At 40.2% G+C, this 7,928-nt stretch overlaps 1 pseudogene; it reads right to left on the bottom strand.

The window, feature by feature from the left end:
• Positions 1-2,684: 2,684 nt before the first annotated feature.
• On the bottom strand, positions 2,685-3,405 carry LOC118847202 (annotated as a pseudogene).
• Positions 3,406-7,928: the final 4,523 nt, after the last annotated feature.

Genomic DNA, 7,928 nt, shown 5'->3' with positions numbered 1-7,928 from the left:
AATTTTTTTTTCATTATATTGTAAACCCAGTCTGTTAAATAATCTTTCTTTATTCCCTCAGTGACCTTTAGAGTTAACATAATTCAAGCAATTGATTAATCACTTAGCATTTTTGTAATGTTCAGATTTGTTTTTATCTATTGCATTCACCTTTTGATAACTCTGCCCACATCTGGTCATTGAGATAGGAATGCTCAGAAACTATCGTTTCTCTAAAAAAGTATAAAAAAGAATCATGCTCAACTTTGCAAGATATTATTCTTGGATACAAGCGATTTTCATTTCTTTTTCAGAATGTTGTATTTCTCTCCTTTTTAATTTTATGTACTTAATTTCTAGCACTGTGTGATTCTGACTAGTGTTTCCCAGTACATGCTATATTTTTTTCATAGCCATTGAAAGTGTTTTTCACTTCTTTTATATGGGAGTGCTGGGCTGTGATCACATTTCTGTTTGTGTTACATCCATGGTCTCTCTCCTGCATGAACTATGAATTCAATTGATCTTCATTGTCTTTTGATTCCAATGAATACCTCCAGGTAAATTCTCTTTTCTGATTTCTAAAAATAAGTTGAACAGGTATTTTATTTCTTCCAAATATAGTCCCTGTTTAAGGCTATGCCATCAATTCTCACTCATGTTTTTGGTCCCCTAGGGTATGATTACCTCATTTTCATGGTACTCCTTATAATATATTGCCCTGCCCCTCTCCCAGTGTATATACTCTTAATTGTCATTCAGTCGGCACAATCAGTTCAAAACAAAGGTATTTACTAAAATAGTATGGAGTAAACAGTAGTAGCTAAACTAATGCCCATTTGCCCACGAAACATCACTGGAAAGAGTAGACACACATGGAGAAGAGACCAGCAGAGAGGAACACATAACAGAAACTAGCCAAGGCAATTCACACCTCCATACTGCAGGGGCCTATTTTATTGTTTTCATTACTATTCTATTGGGCAAGTTGCCCAACTACAAGATTCTAATGTCAACCTGAAGGGAAAGGAGAAACATGCCCTTTCTTCTCCCCATCATTATATTATGGAAAAGGTGGAAGAGAAAAGGCTTAGAGCTCTGTTCTTCTATAGTTGGCTCTCTTCTCTACTGCCAGAGAATCTCAGATTCTCAAATTTGCACTTGGTAATCTTTTTTTTAAAGGTCATCAGGTGCAAGACTGATCCTTCAGTCAATCCATGCTTAATAGCCCTATAATTCCATGAAGTATGATGGAGAAACTTCATACCTCTTGAAGAGGCAATTCAGGGTAAACACTTCTTTTACCAGCTGTGAATAAACTTTGATCAGTTTCAAGGCCTTTATAAGCTTGAATGATCCAGTGAGGGTATGAGCTACTCAGTGTTTTATAATCAGGGATCTCTTGATCCACCCCTTAAGACTCAGATTCTGTGAAATAAGGGAAACCTCAAATTCTGTGAACTGAAGGGAAGAGGTGGTGAGTTCCATCTGAGACATCATATGACAACTTAAATGGTTGAATGTATTTCTTTTTGTTTCTTCGTTTGGCTTTCTTAGAACAAACTCAGTAATGGTTGACACTCAGTATCCTCAGACCCAAAGTTAATGGTAGTCAAGCTAAGTGTTTGTTCAATGAATTTGTTTGTCTCCTGGAGAAGTCCCTTTAGACTAGAGTTTAAATTCACTTCTTCAAGCCTCACAACCTTCAACTCTCTGCTCCTGCCCTTATTTATTCAAACAGTGAATAGTTGAGGAGCATCTCCGGGTTGCCCTGGAGCCCTCAGGACTATGCCACTACAGGGCACAGAAGGCTGAGAGTCTCAGCCAGCCCCAAGTCAAGTGCTTGAGGACTTCAGCTGGTTTGGATAAATTCTAGAGATGAGGCTGAAAATGGCTCTCTGGGCCAGATGCCAAGAGAATCAAACCCAGAGGGGGACAGAGATAAGGGTAAAGGGGTTTTTGACTGGGAGAAGGCAAGGGAGAACTTTGGACCTTTTTTTTCTTTAGTGCTATATTTTACTTAAAATCCTCTCAGGTGGGAATCTCAAAAGGCCCATTCAGCTGGTTTGTGACCCCAAAGGAGGGGATCTTTTGTTATTTAGCTCATAAACTCACTTGGGGCTTTGAAGATGCAAACCCCACTGGTCTGAGCCCAATTGCTGCCAGGGTTTTCTAGTTCTCCCTAAACTTTTTGTAGAAGCTGGGGGTTCTTCCCCCCGCCCCCCCGCACTTGGTGTTTTGCGGCTTAACAAACCCTGGAATGTGTTTGTTTCCGTCAGGGGTCTTGTTCTAGCGATCTATTGTTCATGTTACTTACAAGTGGTTTCCATGGCTTTTAGAAGCACTCTGTTTCCTTGTGTCCAGTGTACTTTACCCCCTCTTTTCGTCATCATTTCTCTTGAGGTCTTGCACCTATTGCCACATCCACCCACCTTGCGATTTTGTCTGGTTCTGTAACAGTAATTATCCCGCCCCCCCCCACCCCGCCTTTTTTTTTTTTCCTTTTTGCTTAGATTTAAACATCAGGAAGAGGTAACTGGGCGTCATAGCCTAGGCAACTCCCAAAGGAGGTAGGGGGAGGCCAAGATCTAGGAAGCCACGGTCTAGGAAGGACTTGATGGCAGAGGCCAGAAAGGCACTGGGTGGATAGGCATCAAACAAAAGACTAAATCACTGATTTGTACTCCCAGTTTTCGAGAATGTGTTCAAACCACCTTCAGCTGATGAAGCAGTTTCTGTTTCTCCCGTTGTAGGGCTTGAATCAGGGCTCTTCCCGACTCGTTTTGGCTCTGGAGCTCTGCAATCTCCCAAGCCATCAGCACAGCCGCCCAGAAACTTATCTGGTCCTGCGGCAGACTCTGAGGCACCAAGATCCCAACCCAGGTCAGGGAATCCCGCTCAGGAGATTCCGCGGTGGCATGTGTTGGTAGGGAGGGCTGCAAAGGAGAACCCTGAGGCTGTGCCCGCCCTCGAAGCACTGGAGGCGCAAAGACTCAGACTCTGGCTCCGCATAATCAGTCACATCTTGGGTGTCAAGTACTCCAGGGCCCCAGGTCTAGTGAAAATCACCTGGAACTCTTGCTGACCAAGCTCGGGCTCACTGGTGCAGACCTGGAAGAGGGGAGCCATAGAGGACCCATGCTGAAGGGGACTGACAGCCTTGGCACCCATGGTATAGCGAGTCTGGGAGAGGAATAACCAGCCCTCCTCCACTCGGGCGTTCAGTGCCCCCCGCTTTCCTTCCAGCTGCTGGAGCTCCAGGAGCAGCAGAACGAGGCACGTATCGAACCTGCAAGACACGGTTCCCGAGGCCTCCACCGCCGTGCTCTGCCCGTCCCTGGTCGACGCCATGGCTCCGGAGACCGCCGAGAGCTCCTCTGGTTGAATGTCTTTGTGGCCACAGAAGACCAAATTTTTAAGACCCATTGTCTTCTAGTGATGCTTCTTGACTCTAAATCATGGAATATCGCATTTTTTGAAGGATGAAAGTTAGAAGTCAGACTAAAAAGTGGTGGTGAAGCAGGCAGTGAATGGATGTAAGTAGGCTCTGGAGCACTCCAGATAGGCATTTGGATTCCAGAAGCTGCACTAAAGACATTGTCTAAGGCAAGAATGACCTAAAAAGGAAGGACATTAGAAATGAAGCAAGATCAAGGAATTGTGGACAAAAGACTGGCCCATGTGCTTCCCTGATAATCAAGAAATACTAAATAAAAGTTCTAGATGCATGCCTCCAGGATGCTGACTGAATTTTTAAGGAGGATTTACAGAAGGAAAAAGGTACAATTTGGGGGGGGGTGAGAAAATGTGGATATAATGCAATTTACTTTGGTAGGAAAAAAAAAAGATCCATATACAGGGAGTCCTAAAAATTTTAGTGCAATTTTAAGCTTCAATAAAATGAAACAGCACTAAGACTTTAAGGACGCCCTTTACATAAGAGTGAAGATTAATAGTAGTGTCAGAGTAACCCTAGAATATTTGATAATGCCTTACAAATATTAGATGCTTAATAAAACATCTTGAATGAAAATTACAAAACAGTTCTTGGCACTGCTCTGCTGCAACTTGTAAAGAATTGATCTGTTAGGTTATTATATTAAAAATGCATTTTAGTGATTCGTTGTTTATAAGATATGGCTGCTTGAACATATTCCAACATATTTTAATGAAATTGCAATAAAATTATAAAATGGTCAGAAGGTAAGCAGTATTTGTAAATGTTCTGGCTTCTAAGTAAATTCTTAGTACTTATTTCTTGTTCTTCAATTTATTTTCTGATAAAGTGCTTTTTTTTTTAAAGAGAGATACATAGTATATAGAAAAATTACATTTTGAAGTTGGAGACTTGATGGTCATTTGCCAGACAAGTGAGTACTTCATTCTGAAATTGGATAGCTGGCATATAAACCTGCCTAAAAACTGGACATCAGTCCCCTTCAGGCTTGGTAGAAAGGTCTTCCAGGAGGTAAGGGGTATCATTTGGTGGATATACAGTACTATGTTTTGGGGTAACTAAAGAAATATATCCTCAACTAAGAATTGAGGCTGTTGGATAGCAGGACACAGAATATGTGTACAGGGAACTCTGCCACCTCATCTAAGCTCAGTTCTAGAATATGAGAACCCTTCATTTATCTATATAAATCCTTTCTTCCTAATCTATAATTAGAATTTTAAAGAAGTTTTATTGATGCTCTGTTTTTATATCACAAACACAGTTTATCCTACTTCATAATAGATCTCTTGTAACAAAATAAAAGTACTATTCCCCCTACTCTCTATTTTTAAAAAAAAAAATTAGGTTATCTATTTATTCTTCAATGCTACTCCACATTCAATTGAGAAAAAAATAAAACAAAACAAATTTGTGGTAAAAAAAAATCTACATAGACAAGTAAAATAAAAATCCACAATTAGTATTTAAAGGAGAAGATAGATTTTGCTGTTCCCCACACACTATGTTCTGTTCCCCAGTAACTTCACAATCCAAGAGATGTTCATTTCTGACATGGGAGCTAGGGGCTGAAGTATAGCTACAGCAGGTGCAGCTAAAGCTCAAAGAATTCCAGAATTTCCTAAGGAGGGAGGACATGAACCTGTCTTCCTGAGCAGGGATGTGGTCTTGATTAAAGAATTGTTCCTTCTATCCTACAGATTTTTTCAGTATTTTATGAGGGCTGGTGTTGAGTTATACAGAAATTACTTAATCTTAGAGTAAGGGGTATTTATTTGACATAGAATTACTGGCTGAAGATGCGGAAAGAGTTGATCCTTTTCTGAGGCAGGGTTTATTCCATTAATTTAAGACTTATGGAAAGAGGAATGAAGGAATTAACAAAAGCAGATCAGTATCTAGGTCATTTTCACAAAGTAATTAGAGTTAGAATGGAGAAGTACCAGTGTAAAGAACTGTTCCGCTATGGATAAAGTCGCACCAGGAGAGGGATTTGGGCAACCCTCATCATCATGAAGGTGGAAAGGCACACCATGGTGATGAGACACTGAAGGAAGTGATCCAAAGCATCTGCCCTGTAGGACAGTAGAGAATCCTGTGATGTGGTATAGGGATAATGATGACCATGGGAAAGAAGCAGTGTTTGGGGAATGAAGTAAATGCCTCATCTATCCCCCTAATACTAGCATGAAGGAGGAAGCTACATTGCCCTCCCAATTTACACTCTCTTTTTAGATGCTGTGCAGGAAGCTGGGGATGAAAGTCACCACAAGCTTAGGCCAGGTATATTGACTAGTAAATTCCAAGTGATTGAGTATCCAGACAACTGAGCATATGTATATGTGGTGTAATTCCTGTGTGGAAGAAGGACAAAGCAACCCGTGAGTTTCAGATCTTAATGACTACCAAGAGGGCTTTATGGTTAGGCCCTCTTTAAATTCTGGGTCGCTGCCTTGTCATTCTTTCCTTCCTTTTCATGGAGTTTGTCTCCTTTTTCCTGAATGTGTAGGAATGGGAATGTAGGCTCAAAACATATTGTGGGACTTCCCGTGATATTAGTGGCACTTTTGTATTGAGAATATCTCCTTTAATTCTGGTCAAGAGACCCAGGTAGTTTTTATTCTTGGCAATTTTTTGATGGGAGAAATATGTTGTACTAGAAAAAAGTGTTAGCCCTAGGATCAGAAAAACTTAAAGATTCAAGACTGGCCTCTGATACATACTTTTTGTGTGACCTTGGTCAGGTCATTTAAACTCTCAGTGTCCCTAACGTAATTTTACACATTATAGAGGGGTGGCCAGTCTATATTGTTAGAAGAAATTTCATTATACAGATTTCCTCACACCAATGAAAATAATGCTTAGTCTTTTTTGAACCTAGCTCTATAGTTCTCACTAAAGAAGAAAATGGGGCATAAGTCTCTTAGTGCACCTCTAGACAGAGTTCAAGGAAAAATATCATATGCAATCCTGCTTCCCCATCCATGATTGACAACCACGTCAATCAATGAGTAATTACTAAGCATTTACTATATGCAGACACTTTGCTGGCTATAAAGGGTGAAAAGATAAAAACAAAACAGTCTCTCCCCTCAGGAAACTTACTTTCTATTAGAGGAAATAGGATATATACATATGAATAGAAACAAACTATATACCACTTACCAGATGGTGCTTAAACTAAGTTTTGAAAGAGATAGTCTAAAAGAAAGACACAAAGAGGGAGTACAATCTTGTCACAGAAGATAAATTGTGAAAAGATGAAAAGGTGGGAAGTAGAATGTTGTGGGTAAGGGACAGCATGTAATTCCCCAGTTTGTTTTGACTATGCCTGAAGGAGAGCAATGTGTATTTATTATTGCTATATCATTCTGAAATAACTATCTATTATTTTGTTCAAGAAGAATGCATATAAAATGGCTTTTAATAATGAAAACATTTCATTTATACATAATCCATTTCATGCACTTAAAAATTAGTAATTTATGGCATATATAGTTGGCACTTTCTTAAAAACAAAGCTTCATTAAACAGAATCTTCTAATCCTTAACCATGCTTCTCTCTGTATCCCTAGTGCCTGACAAATATTAAGCATTTATCAAATGCTGGTTAACCAAGTGATTCCAAATTGTAGTATTTGTATTAAGTATTCTAAGTATCATTTTATTTCAAAATGAATTACAAGGAAATAGAATTGGTGTGATAATTTATGCCTATAATACCTATTACCAAGGAGGCTGATTGAGCTCTGAAGTTTTGATGTACAGTGGGGATAAAGTTGATTGGTTGTCCCAACTATCACCAATATGCCAAACCTCTGTGGCTCCCACATTCATTGGCTAACCAGGCTGCCTAAATAGGTGTGAACCAGACCAGACTGGAAACTGAGAAGGTCAGAGAATATACTCATATCAGTAGAGGGATCTGGCTTGTGAATGACCAGCTTCTGCAATTCCGGCATAGAAGGGATAGGGAAAAGCAATTTCCATAAACAAACAAAAAAACAAACTGAAACAGAAAAGAATTATAAATGTGATTCTTGTTTCAAAAAAGAAAGTTTGTGGGTGCATTTTATTTGATAATTCAATTTAATTCAACAAGCATGAATTAGATACGTACTATGTTACATAAAAAGCACTGGGCTGAAGATGGCGGCTGGAAAGCAGGGACTTGCCTAGGGCTCTCCCCCAGGACCCTCCAAACACCAATAAATAATGGCTCTGAATAAATTCTAGAACTGCAGAACCCACGAAATAGCAGAGGGAAGCAGGGCTCCAGCCCAAGACAGCCTGGATGGTCACTAGGTAATGTCTATCGTGCATGGAGCTGGGAGCAGAGCGGAACAGAGCCCAGTGTGGGCTGTTCCCAGACCAACCAGACCAGGAACCGGGTGGAACAGGACCTAGCACCCTGAATCAGTGAGCTGAGGCAGTTACCAGACTTCTCAACCCACAAACACCAAAGACAACAGAGAAGGTTAGTGGGAAAAGC

Source organism: Trichosurus vulpecula, chromosome 4, assembly GCF_011100635.1.
Source record: "Trichosurus vulpecula isolate mTriVul1 chromosome 4, mTriVul1.pri, whole genome shotgun sequence".
Taxonomy (NCBI): Eukaryota; Metazoa; Chordata; class Mammalia; order Diprotodontia; family Phalangeridae; genus Trichosurus; species Trichosurus vulpecula.
Note: the sequence above shows the minus strand (reverse complement) of the source record. Positions and strands in the feature narration are given on the sequence as shown.